The sequence below is a fragment of the Oryctolagus cuniculus genome, chromosome 8 (genome assembly GCF_964237555.1).
Source record: "Oryctolagus cuniculus chromosome 8, mOryCun1.1, whole genome shotgun sequence".
Taxonomy (NCBI): domain Eukaryota; kingdom Metazoa; phylum Chordata; class Mammalia; order Lagomorpha; family Leporidae; genus Oryctolagus; species Oryctolagus cuniculus.
Window position 1 is genome coordinate 137350852 of NC_091439.1, and position 14421 is coordinate 137365272.

At 41.8% G+C, this 14421-nt stretch overlaps 1 pseudogene; it reads left to right on the plus strand.

Moving 5' to 3' along the window:
- The window catches only part of LOC100347013 (14-3-3 protein epsilon-like), a 132881-nt pseudogene that overhangs the window by 66101 nt on the left and 52359 nt on the right, over window positions 1–14421 (plus strand).

Consider the following 14421-nt stretch of genomic DNA (forward strand, 5'->3'; position numbering starts at 1 on the left):
AACTTACACGTTAAGAGAGAAGTCAGTCAAATTGCATGCTGGAATACAACACAGGTCCAAAAATATTCTTTTATAACTTACTTATTACATTTTTAGTTTGTCATGATCCATTATCCTGACGGCGAGCACTGAATTTAATGTATTTCAGACACAAAAGATTTGCCTGAGTGGATGATACATGACTGAAAACCTTGAATTTTTCACTAGGGTTCCAATCACGGTCTATAACCATCCAGTTTCATAGCAGCCAACCTTTGTCTCCCTCACTTAAAAGCAGCTATAACGCTTCAAAAATCTATATAGTACTCTTTTAATTAACAATGGTATTAAAATGTCCTTCCAGGAATACGCAATGTTAATATTTCCATACTGTTAAGGCAACAACTGGAACACCCCCTGAAAATAAAGGAGAAATCTAAGGTAGGGGTCCAAGGAGCTTCTCACAGCCAGTCTCTGACCTGGGACTCAGGGGGATTCCATTTTCCTAGTTCCCAGGTTACTACCTGTTATTAAATATTCATGGAGGCACATTAACTCTCTCCAAACACAGAAAACTTTCCACAGTGCCTGAGTCCCAATCCGTTCCAGTAGCTCATACAGAGTTTCCTCAGAACACTGAGACGAACATCATTCATCATTTTCTCCAGTAACCCCTTGTATTTCTTTGATCATTTTAACGATGGAACGTTAAGGTTCAGCCCGTGGGATTTCTTAAAATCATATGACTGAAGAATATGAGGACTTCCCCACTGTCATTTTGTGCACAAGTTCTGTTCAAGCCATTTTGAACTCCAAGCAAAATGCTACATTATCAGTGTCTTGTTTTTCCCAAGGCTGAGCAAATCTGTCAATAGTGATTCTCCTCACAGCTGCCAGACTGATGCTTTAAAAACAGAAATCAAGCCGGCGCCGCAGCTCACTAGGCTAATCCTCCGCCTAGCGGCGCCGGCACACCGGGTTCTAGTCCCGGTCGGGGCGCCGGATTCTGTCCCGGTTGCCCCTCTTCCAGGCCAGCCCTCTGCTGTGGCCAGGGAGTGCAGTGGAGGATGGCCCAGGTGCTTGGGCCCTGCACCCCATGGGAGACCAGGAAAAGCACCTGGCTCCTGGCTCCTGCCATCGGATCAGCGCGGTGCGCCGGCCGCAGCGCGCCGGCCGCGGCGGCCATTGGAGGGTGAACCAACGGCAAAGGAAGACCTTTCTCTCTGTCTCTCTCACTGTCCACTCTGCCTGTCAAAAAAAAACAAAAAAAAAAAAAAAAAAAAAAAAAAAAAAAAAAAAAAAAAAAAAACAGAAATCAGATCCTCCACTTTCCTCTTCAAAACACTCCTGCTACAAAGAATCCAAACGACACAGTCCAGAAGCCACTGCATTGTGCTGCCCTGCCTTCCTCTTCTACCACTTCTACCGATTCTCGCCTCGCTTACTCTCCTCCAGGCTCCGGGGCCAGTTCCTCAGAGAGGTCACACTGAGTCTCAGCGCTTGCGAACTCGCGGCTCCTGCCACCTAGAAAGTTTCCAATCTCAAATGTGTCCAATGCTTATTCCTTTACTTAATCCAAGTCTTTGATTCAATATCACTTGCCCAAATTATCCTTTGCAGTACACATCTACCCTGAAACACACATGCGCGCGCGCACACACACACACACACACACACCCAATTCCTTTCTCCACTTTTATCTTCTTAGTACTAGTCACTAGATGCAATGGCATTACAAATTTCATGTAACATACTTATTGACTTCTGCTTTGTCTGTCTCCTGTTCTAGAAAATAGTGTTAGGAGGTTACAGACTCAAACAGTGCCTGGTATATGTTAGAAAAATTTTTATATATTTTATTTTCAATAACTTTGTGCATTTTTTCATTTTATTGGGAATACAGAAATAAAGAGACAGACATAGAGACAGAAATGGAAAGAGAGAGAGAAATATTCCAGCTGCTGATTCAGTCCCAAAATGCTGGCAACTGCTGGGGCTGGGTCAGGGAAAAGCCAGGTAACAGGTGATAAAATCACCTCCACCTTTAGACACATCTTTTTTATTTTTATTTTTTTTTAATTTATTTGACAGAGTTAGACAGTGAGAGAGAGATAGAGAAACGTCTTCCTTCTGTTGGTTCACCCCCCAAAATGGTCGCTACGGCCAGCGTGCTGCGCCAACCAGAAGCCAGGAGCCAGGTACTCATCCTGGTCTCCCATGGGGTGCAGGGCCCAAGCAGTTGGGCCATCCTCCACTGCACTCCTGGGCCACAGCAGAGAGCTGGCCTGGAAGAGGAGCAACCAGGACTAGAACCCGGGGCCCATATGGGATGCTGGCGCCGCAGGTGAAGAGTAACCAAGTGAGCCATAGCGCCAGCCCAAGACACATCTTTTGACAAGACCAAAATCTGGACTAGAAACTTCTAATGTACAATTTTTAGAAGTCAACCAATGTCTGACGAGGACAAGAGGGAGCACATTAGAGAACGAAAAGTCTTATTAACAAATGTGCTGGGGTAACCGTACCTCCATACACAGGAAGGAAGGCAGGGAGGGAGGAGGGAGGAGAGGGCGGGAGGGAGGCACCAAACTAACACCTTACACAAATATGAACTCAAAATGCACCACAGACCTAAGTGAGAAACTACACACTTCTAAAAGATGACATAGAGGAAACTTTGGGGTCATTGATGAGTTTTTACACAGACTTCAAGGGCTGGTGCTGTGATACAGTGGTATAAAGCCCTGGCCTGAAGCACTGGCATCCCATACGGGTGCCAGTTCTAGTCCGGGCTCCTCCTCTTCCAATCCTGCTCTCTGCTGTGGCCTGGGAGGGCAGTAGAAGATGGCCCAAGTGCTTGGGCCCTGCACCCATGTGGGAGACCTGGAAGAAGCTCCTGGCTCCCAGCTTCGGATCAGTGCAGCTCCGCTGTTGCAGCCATCTGGGGACTGAACCAGCGGATGGAAGACCTCTCTCTGTCTCTCTCTCTCTCTCTCTATAACTCTGTCTTTCAAATAAATAAAGTAAAAATAAATAAATAAATAAAAATAAATAAATAGACTTCAAGCCTGAAAAGCACAATCCCTGAAAGAAAGAGTTTAGAGGTTGTGACTTATTAGTCCCTTAACCACTCCTCCAAGAATACTGTCGAGAGATGGAAAAGATAACTCAAAGACAGGGAAAATATCTGCAGATTACTAGCCATAGGGGACATTTATCCAAAACATGCAAAACAATGTTTTAAAAACCTCCCAAAATCAAACATTAGAAAAATAACTCAATCTGAAAGGACAAAGAATTTGAACAAACAACTAACTAAACAATATACATACAGATGGCAAATACCATAGGAAGCATCTTCAGTACCACTTGCCATTAGGGACAAGCAAGCTAAACAACAATTGGAATGGTTGAAATCCAAAATCTGACTGCATCAATTACTGATGAGCACTTGGACCAGCTAGAACATTCATTCATTGCTGGTGGGAATGCAAAGTGTCACAACAACTAGGAAGGCATTTGGCAGTTTCTTAAAAAATTGAACATGATCCTACCAATAATTAAACTCCAGTTTATCCAACTTTAGTGAAAACTTAAGTCCACACAGAAGTATGTGCATGCATTACTTTTCAGACAGTCATTAAAAACTGGAACAACCAGAACCTATATAATAGGTGAATGGATAAACAAACTGTGGCATATACACATAATGGAATACTGTTCAGTCCATTCCCAGACAACACGGGTGAATTTTAAATCAAATTGCCCAGGTAAGGCACCGGTCTGAAAGGCAACATACTAAGTGACTCCATGTATATGTCATTCTGAAAAGACAGAACTGTAAAGAAGGCAAACAGATCAGTGGTTATCTAGAAATTGAAGTGTGAGAAGGATTAATTTTGCGAAGCACAAAGGATTTTGTGAAGCACAAAGGATTTTTTCAGAGGCGTAACTGTTTTGTGTGATATATAACAGTAGATATGTGATACTGAACATTTGTCAAAACACAAGGAATTTTTCATCACAAAAACATGAAACTTAACGTAGGCAAACACACACACAGATGAAGAATCAAGTTCAGTGATGCAAGAAGGAACATACACTATGATGAAAGACTCTAACTGGATCACAAATGCTAAGAGTAAATCCACCGATGAGGACAGAAAGATGGGATTTTTATGTAGGTGACTCTAGCAATGTTGAGACTAAGAGGGCTGGCGTTATCACACAACAAAGTAAACCTGCAAAGCTGGCATCCCAAGTCAAATCACTGAATCAAGTCCCAGCTGGTCCACACCTGATCCACTTCCCTGCTAATGTACCTCAGAGAGCAGTGGAAGGTGCTCCAAGTGTGTGGGTCCCTGCTGTCCACTTGGGAGCCCAGATGGGGTTCCCGGCCTCTGGCTTCAGCCGGCCAAGCCTCAACCAATCTGACTCCCAATTGGGGAATGAATCTGCAAACAATAGGTATTTCTTTATGTCTCTCCCTCCAGCTCTGTCACTCTGCCTCCAAATGAGCAAAATAAATCTTTAAAAAATGTAGAAACTGTGAGACCACAGAAAAAGAGAATCTGTACATAAGCATCGTACTCCAGTTGTTTCTTAAAGGGATTCAGATTAATAATCTGGTAACAATTAAAGCTCGACATTGAGATGGAACAAGGAAGTAAACAGATAGTAATGGCAGAGCTAGATGTCTCACTGTTGGAGTAAGACATTACAGAGAAGCAAGGGAAGAAGGCTGGACAAATCACGTGGCAGGGATTGGATCAAGGACATCAGTATGAACTTGTTTCACAATATAAATATAGATGCAGAGATACTAAAATACTGTCCAGTGTGCATACGTGGGTTAATATGCACATATGTATTTCCAAACTCTGTTGACTGACACAGCCAAGATGCAACAAGCCACTTTTCGCCCAGATCTTAGTTTCTTTTTTTTCAACTTTTATTTAATAAATATAAATTTCCAAAGTACAACTCTTGGATTATAGCACCTTTCCCCCCTATAACCCCCTCCCACCCACAATCGTCCTATCTCCCACCCCCCTTCCCATCCCATTCTTTATCAAGATTCATTTTCAATTATCTTTATATACAGAAGATCAACTTAGTATACACTAAGTAAAAATTTGAATAGTTTGCACCCACACAGAAACACAAAGTATAAAGTACTGTTTGAGTAGTTAATTCTCATAGTACAACACATTAAGGACAGAGGTCCTACACGGGGAGTAAGTGCACAGTGACTCCTGTTGTTGATTTAACAATTGACACCTTATTTATGTTGTCAGTAATCACCCGAGGCTCTTGTCATGAGTTGCCAAGGCTATGGAAGCCCCCTGAGTTCACCGACTCTGATCATATTTAGACAAGGCCATGGTCACAGTGGAAGTTCCCTCCTCCCTTCAGAGAAAGGTACCTCCTTCTTTGATGGCCTGTTCTTCCCACTGGGATATCACTCGCAGAGATCTTTCATTTAGGTCATTTTTTTCCACAGTGTCTTGGCTTTCCATGCCTGAGAAACTCTCATGGGCTCTTCAGCCAGATCCGAATGCCTTAAGGGCTGATTCTGAGGCCAGAGTGCTGTTTAGGACATCTGTCATTCTATGAATCTGCTGTGTCAGATTGTTATTTCTAATACTCTTCTCTAACAGAACAAAATGGCTCCTTATAGAAATGACTGACTCTGGAGCCTGTGTTGTGGCATAACAGGTTGAGCTTCCATCTGCCATGCCAGCAACCCACATGGGTACCAGTTGGAGTCTTGGCTGCTCTGCTTCCAATCCAGCTCCCTGTATGCATCTGAGAAAGCATAAGACAATGGTCCAAGTACTTGGGCCCCTGCATCCATGTGGGAGACATGGAAGAAACTCCTGGCTCCCAGCTTTGGCCTGGCCCAGGTCTGGCCATTGTGACCATCTGGGGGATGAGGGACCTTACCCCCTCTCTATCTATCTTTCTCTCCCTGTAACTCTGCTTTTCAAATAAATAAATAAAATAAATTTTTATTTAAAAAAAGAAATGACTGATTCTATTTTTTGAAGATTTATTCATTATTTATTTGAAAGTCAGAGTTACAGAGAGGCAGAGGCAGATGGAGAGAGGTCATCCATCCTCTGGTTCACTCCCCAAATGGACACAAAGGGCAGAGATGGGCCAATCCGAAGCTAGGACCAGAGTTTCCTCCAGGTCTCCCACATGGGTGCAGGGGCCCAAGAACTTGGGCCATCTACTGCTTTCCCAAGCCATAGCAGAGAACTGGATTAGAAGTGGAGCAGCCAGGACTCAAACCAGCACCCATATATGATGCTGACACTACAGGCCAGGGCTTTCAACCTCCAAACCACTGTGCATGCCCTGAAATGACTGATTCTAAGCCCAGACAATGAAATACACATGATAAATCTGGAGCACTATTTAACGCCAAAAAGTAATACTATATTAAACACACACACGCACACACACACACACACACACACTACTAACACATTTCAACGGTAACATGTCAAAGGGGAATAGGAACCAACTGAAACAAAAATAAATTTCCTAGCAGCTAAATCTATAACAACTCAATAAATAAAACATATTATTTAATTATGACTCAAATCACGAGTTATACCACCATGAGTCTACACTGGTCTAAATAAATGCTTAAATAAATAAATGAAGAAGAAAAGACCACTGTCAAATAGAGAAGAATTCCAAACAATTGATGTAGATACTTCCCCATTAAGGAAACGGAGCCTAATTTCTCAGTCCTTCAGTGTAGACCACACATGAAGATTTCCTTCCAAATAGCATAGCAACAAAAGAGACAAGAAGGAAACCTGACAAACACTGCCCAGTTATTGACATAACAAAGAAAGTATCAGACAAATTCAAAACTATAAAGTATCTGACCAGTACTTCTCAAAACTGTCAAGGTCGTTGGAAACTAGGACACTTTGAAAAAGTGTGGTGCCCTGGATTGGATGTTGGGACAGTAAAAGAAAAAAGTAATTTGAACAAAGTACGATTTTAGGGTAAATAGTTCATTGGTTAAAATAGATGTTTTATGCTATTGAATGAGGTTAACAAAAACTGGGTATGGGATTTAAGAAATCCCTATATTAATTTTGCAGTTTTTCAGTAATATAAAAATTTTCTAAAATAAAAAATTTTACTAAGAAATACATTGTACCACTGGTACCCTTGGAACTTAAGAACAGGTTCAAACTCGGCAAAATATACCTTCAGTTTTCTAGGAACTAATTATTCCCATTCTCATTTCTAAGCTAATTATTAAACACAAAAACTTAGAGCAGAGGTTTAAAATATTCACTGTAGAAGTCCCTGTAGTTTTAATTAGGAAATTCAAATATGCATACATTGTTATAGACTGTATTTTCTTTTTAATTTATTCTAACAAGTGTGTGTAAAAAGCAAAGGGCAGAAAACAAAAATCTCATCATTTAATGTGAAGAAATGTTCTGATCTGAAGAGTTCTGTCAGAAATATTTTTTATGAAAAATGCCATCTTGAATGTTTTCTGAAAATTCAAGACCACTAGGAATTTCAGAATAGATCTTATTTGTAACTACAAGAGTACTTCAAATGCAAAAATGGAATGAAAGATGTTATACTGCAGGGCTGGCAAAGCCACAGGTGTGACGCAGGTATTCCTTACAGGTGCCAGTTTGAGACCCAGCTGTTCTACTTCCAGTCCAGCCCCCTCTATTGAGCCTGGGACAGCAGCAGAGGATGTCCCAAGTGTCTGAACACCTGCCCTCATGTGGGAGACCCAAAAAAGATCCTGACTCCAGCCTGGCCCAGCACCAGCTATTGTCACCATCTGGGAAGCGAACAGGAGGATGGACGATTTCTCTCACTCGCTCTCTTTCTCTCTTCCTGGATCCACTTCCTGGATCTGTGTAAATCTGACTTCTGGATAAATATTTTTTTAAAAGATGTTTATGCTATGAAAAAACTTGAATCCATGCATAGCTGTTGCATAATACACATTTCCCATAGCACCCACATAGTCTTTGAAGGTATAATTAGTGAGACTGAGATGGCATCATGTCAGATTAGGGTATTCACCAACCCAGTGACATATCTTTATAAGGAGTGGAAGCACAAACACCCACACACAGAGAGACAGAGACAAAGAGGGGAAGAGAGAGAGAAAGGGAGAGCTGGCATGTGACCTTCAAGGCAGAGCTTGAACTGCAAGCCCAGGAAGAGCCATCTACAATCACGAGAGGCTAAAGGGATCCTCCACCAGGGGCACCAGAGATGAACAGGGCCTCTCAACTCCTTGATTTCAAACGTCTAGCTTCCAGAACTGTGAAGGATAGATGACTCCAGTAATCTGTTACAGCACCCCTAGAAAAGGAATGCACGCAGGTTTGCAGGGTGGGCCACGTGCCAGGGTAGAAAGGACGGTTAGGCTCGCTCAGGACTAACTCCTCGTGCAGCAGTGCCAGGATGCCGGGGGGTACATGAGCACGGAAACCGACACTTTGATTCTGGGATCTCATACAACTTTACGTGGGCTTTATCTTCCCTTCTCAGGTCTCTCCTACTGCAAATTGTGCCATTTGGATGAAGGCTTCATTTAATTAAAAATTCTTTTCACAAGTGAATTATTTTCTTTTCTATGCCCAAGAGCCTAATTTCAGCTTGTTAACCTCATTATATCCAGGAGATCACTTTGGTGAGATTGTAAAATTTCCCTCATTTACTTTCTTGACAAAAAGTAAAAATACATACTAGACAAGCATATTAAAGATTCTACTCTAATTAAACCTTTTATAGAAAGTTAATGTGGTTTGGAAAAGGGACTCTTTTCTTTTTTCTTTTCCTGGAGTGTATAAAGAGTCTGTCTTTGGCCCCAGTCTTCTCAATACGATAGCATTTCTCAAATCCATAACATGCTCTAGTTATTCCACGATACTTGCGGGGAAAAGGTCAAGCCTAATTTTCCAGTCCTCGCAAAAGAAGGCTTTGAGCATGGCAGTACCTTTCCTCCCACTCATTCTTATTCCCTGGCCTAAGGATCTATAAGATATATTAAGATAAATAGGAAAGAAATGAGTTTTTAACGGAGAAAAGGAGAGCTTTTTCAGCAAGTTATTTGACTTCATACAGTAGAAAAGTGATTTCACAGCTTTGGGGAGGCAGAATCACTGCAAAGTAAAAATTCTCTTTCTTCAAGATGAGCAGGGAACGGAAAACGTCATACTAAAATAAAGGTCTGAAAGTCCAGAGCAGACTTTGATTAGCTGTGAAGCCAGGAACTATGAAAGGTAACTAACAATGCAGGTCATTATTTTTACAGGAAACTAATTGTAGTAGCAGGCTTAGCACCTTCCTCCCGGTGTTGTTGAGCAAAAATAAGATTGGCACTAACAAAATGAGAGCTGACAAATGAGTGATTCTCTCACCAACTCCTAACTCCTAGGTGACTCCCATACTTTTTCCATTTGAATCTTTGCTAAGTTTCTCATAGACAATGCAATCCATGGAAGAATTTATTTTTATGTGCTAAATATGTCAACATTTACTTTGTATTTAATTGCTATTAAGTTCAAAGTAAGCTGCAAGTATTCAGTACTGGAACACAAGTTGAATATGCATCAGTGAAACTAACAATTTTATATGTACTAAGCATGAGAACTCATTTCTGGGTATGCTTGGAATAAACAAATGCAAGCAACAATTATGACTAGGTATCCTACTTACGTACGATTGGAGAAGAGCCATTATCCCCACTCTTGTCAGTAGTCCATGGCTTATGTGTTTCTATTTAGTCGGAAACAAATTTTCAGAAGGACATTTGCTTACGAGTTTATAAGGAATGCTACCTCATGGGGAAAATTAAAATATACCTAAAAGGAAGTGAGTGCATTCATCAGGGTTCTGTTGAGATACAGAATGAGAGGAAGGATGGATGGATGGATAGATAGATAGATAGATAGATAGATGATAGATAGATAGATAGATGATAGATAGATAGATGATGGATAGATAGATAGATAGATGATGGATAGATAGATAGATGATAGATAGATAGATAGATAGGTAGATAGATAGATAGATAGATATGAAGGTGTTTGAGGGTAACTTACCGGGGGGGCATGGTTCATGCAATTATGTCAGCTGAGTGGTCCCATGTCAATGCTGTCTACATACTGAAGAAAGTCTATAATGTGGCTCAGTCGAAGCCCACGAGCTTCAGAACCAGAGAAGCAAGGGTTTAACTCCATCAGAGGCTAAAAACCTAGTGCCAGGAAGAGGGCTGCTGCCTTAACATGCAAAGGTGGGCAACACTGACATCCAAAGCAGAAGTCCACTGTGTCCCAGATCCAGGAGCAAGAGATCCATTTGCTTTCCGTGGTTAGTCTTTCCAGACCACCCAACTAATGGGCAGTACCTAATGGAGAGTGTTTCATTTGGAAATACTCTCACAGACACACCCAAAATTAGGCACTCTTTAATCCAGCCAAGTCAACAACGTAAAATTACCCACTACATGAGGCAAACAAGACTGGTCAGAAAGAGACACTGAGCTGTGATGTCTTTTCAAGAGTGGCCTCAACCCGTCTTCCCAGGAGCTTTGAGGCAGACCTGCCTCTTCAAAGATTCCACCAAAGAGGTGAGAGAGCGAGGCTTTGGAACCCTCCATCAACACATCATTGGATGTGGGCTGTTACCTTTCAAGGGCAATTCAGAGAGCAAAACTCAGCTGTGGGCTATGAGTCAGCAACAGTCCCAGCAACTAGAGAAGAGGGTCTCAGTCCTCAAAATGGAATTAGGCAGAGCAAGCCCATCACCCTCCCCTGTCACTTCTCATTCGTCCCCAGCTTTGTCTTTCTCTCTATGCTTACTTTATCATTATCATATTCCATTCAACTGTCCCATGGTCCTATGACTGATAGCTCTCTCTCCTCTTCTCAATCTCCTCACCTTCGTACGAGTCTTGGTCTGATGGTTCATGCTCATGCAAGTACCTACTGACATTTACAGTGCTCCGCCGGGACTCTCCTCTCGCCCAAGTTAGATTTCCAGTAAGCTCAGTGAGTAACTGGTCATATGGAGATATGGAAAGGGAAACATGCTTACTGTAGTCAGTTCTTTTGTGCCCCACCTGTAATCCCTCACCTTTATCACTTCACATTGGTCTGAAGTCCAGTTATCATCCCTGTATTTCTTTACCTACGGCTTTCTCTACCAGAGTTTACTTTGCTTCCCTATATGCAGACAGGGAGGCCTGGGAGAATCTAAAACAGAGACTGATAAACATCAGAGAGTAGGATCCCTCAGCTCCTGCCACTTCACATCTGGAGTCACGCAGATGTTTGTTCTATCTCAGCTGCCAGAACCCCACCCCCCCATGGATAAATTCCAGTTACCCCTGGTGATATCTTGCTTGAGCACAAACTCTTCATTAAAGGCCTTCCCTTCTCTCTTATTTCTGCCCTCCCCAAGGAGGTTTTCTGGAACCAGCTTCCAAGTAAAATGCTTGCAGGCAAATCCTTATACAAGAGTCTGGTTCGTACAGAGCTTGCACTGAGACAATTCTGTCAGACCGAATGCCAACATGACAGCATATATACGGTGCCAATGTAGGAGACTGGCAAAAGGGAAGTAAACAGAAGATGAATTGATAAAGACTATCTATGGGGGGTGATTAGAAGATTGAAGTCAAGATAGGAAAATGCGGCCAGCATTGCGATGCAGCAGGTAAAGCCACGGCCTGCAACGCCAGCATCCCACGTAGGCACGGGGTCACGTCCTGAACCAGCTCCCTGCTCATGGCCTGGGAAAAGAAGCAGAAGATGGCCCAAGTGCTTGGGCCCCTTCTATCCGTATGGGAGACCCAGATGAAGCTCCTGGATCCTGGCTTTGAGCTGATCCAGTCTGGCCATTGCAGCCATCTGGGGAGCAAATCAGAAGATGCAAGATCATTCTAATCTCCCTCTCTTTCTCTGTGACTCTAACTTTCATAAATAAATAAATAAATCTTTAAAAAAGATAGAAAAATATGTCAGAAGAGAAAAATATCAACACTTACGAGGACTGATAATGGCTCCATGTTTTGTTTCTACTTACATATTTTGGTTTAGAGCCTGTGTCTTCCCCAGGCAACTGAGCTAATGAGACTTACAGATAGCAAAGCCACCACCCCACCACACATACACACACAGACACACATCACCAGTTTTAAATACATACAGCAGTTGCATGTGTCCTAGGGACAAGAACGCAGGACTGTGCAGTAAGTATCTGTTGGCTTTTTATTTTCCAGCCTCAAACATCCCTCCCAAAGTGCTGTTCTCTCTTTTTTAGGGGATTCTTCTTTGTGTACCAGCTTTCAAGGTTGTACTCATATCCTGCTATGGAAGCCAGAGAAGTTTCTCCCCGCTCTGGCACGGTCCCTGGGAGGACAAAGCAGATGCTGTCTTCTGAATTGTGAACCTTGGAACAGCCCAGTGAAATGCAGAGGTTAGAGGCCAAATTCTTGACAATATTAGCACTTGGATCAAAATCTTACCACTGAGGGTCTTGACTGTGGATCCTACAATGTGGCAGTCCTAAGTTTGCACAGCTCCTGCCTATTTTACCACTGTCATGTTTGGCTCCACTCAATTCCTTAAATTCCTAATATCATTTCAACAAGTAGGATTTGTGCTTAAGAAGGCATTTTTTAACTTTTATTTGATGAATATAAATTTCCAAAGTACAGAATATGGATTACAATGGCTTCCCCCCCATAACGTCCCTCCCACCCGCAACCCTCCCCTTATCCACTCCCTCTCCCCTTCCATTCACATCAAGATTCATTTTCCATTCTCTTTATATACAGAAGATCAGTTTAGCATACAATAAGTAAAGATTTCAACAGTTTGCTCCCACACAGAAACATAAAGTGAAAAATATTGTTTGAGTACTAGTTATAGCATTAAATCTCAATGTACAGCACACTAAGGACAAAGATCCTACATGAGGAGTAAGTGCACAGTGACTCCTGTTGTTGACTTAACAAATTGACACTCTTGTTTATGGCCTCAGTAATCACCCTATGCTCTTGTCATGAGCTGCCAAGGCTATGGAAGCCCCCTGAGTTCACTGACTCTGATCATATTTAGGCAAGGCCATGGTCAAAGTGGAAGTTCTCTCCTCCCTTCAGAGAAAGGTACCTCCTTCTTTGATGACCCGTTCTTTCCACTGGGGTCTCACTCGTGGAGATCTTTCATTTAGGTTTTTTTTTTTTTTTCCCCCCAGAGTGTCTTGGCTTTCCATGCCTGAAATAGTCTCATGGGCATTTCAGCCGGATCCTCATGCCTTAAGGGCTGATTATGAGGCCAGAGTGCTGTTAGGACATTTGAAGAAGGCAAATTTTTTTTTTAACTTTTATTTAATGAATATAAATTTCCAAAGTACGGCTTATGGATTACAATGGCTTCCCCCCATAATGTCCCTCCCACCCGCAACCCTCCCCTTTCCCTCTCCCTCCCCCCTTCCATTCACATCAAGATTCATTTTGGATCTGCAAATTAATGCAGATATATCAGTGGAATGTAGCAGCAAAATATCCCTCAGGGAAACCCTGGATCTGGGACTCATTAGTGACTATGAAGCAGCAATAGTCCATGGAACTCCTGCCACTATTTCTGAGATAACTTAAGGCTCCCTGTGCTTGTCCATGCCAAGCCTTGATCCTTGTATCTTCCCGGCTTGTTCCTTCAGGTGCTGATTCTGTTGTTCCGTGTGCATGTGTGTGCTCTAAGTTACAAATTCAGCCAAGTTTTATAATTTAGATTTTTCATTTAGATTTTATAAGTAGATTTGAATCCACATGATGTTTTACAGTTCTAAAATTTATTATTTGTGCAAAATGACCTATATTTCAAATATATGTTTCACAACTGAACATTTTTTGAATCTGTCCAACAATATACAACTAAAAACATATATTTCTCATTAGTAGTTTGTTTTAATGGCAGTAAATGAAGAACCTAAGTAGAAGAAATTGCTACACTCATATCTAAAGATCTAAGAAGATGATCTTTCTATAAAAGCTTCCAAAATAATAATTTTCTCATATATATTCTCATTTTAAGAATAAAATTTGATATTGCTTATTTCTAGCATTTAAAATATGGCACTGTCTAAAATTAGAAGGTAAAGTCATGGAGGAACATCTGTGTATTTGTTGTGTAAGTGTATTCAACTCCACCATGTTAATTGATCCAAAACATCTTCCACTCTGTTTTGATTATCTGCATGGCTTATCAGGAAATGGAGTGGGAAAGCAAAGATTATTTGTGTGATTATATTTATCTTAATTTTTGAAGTGTTTGGCTACATTCCTCTGAAAGAATCACTTCTGTATTTCTTTGAATAGTTAGATCAATTGACTCAAACCTAAGCACCCTAAGTCCTCTCTAATCT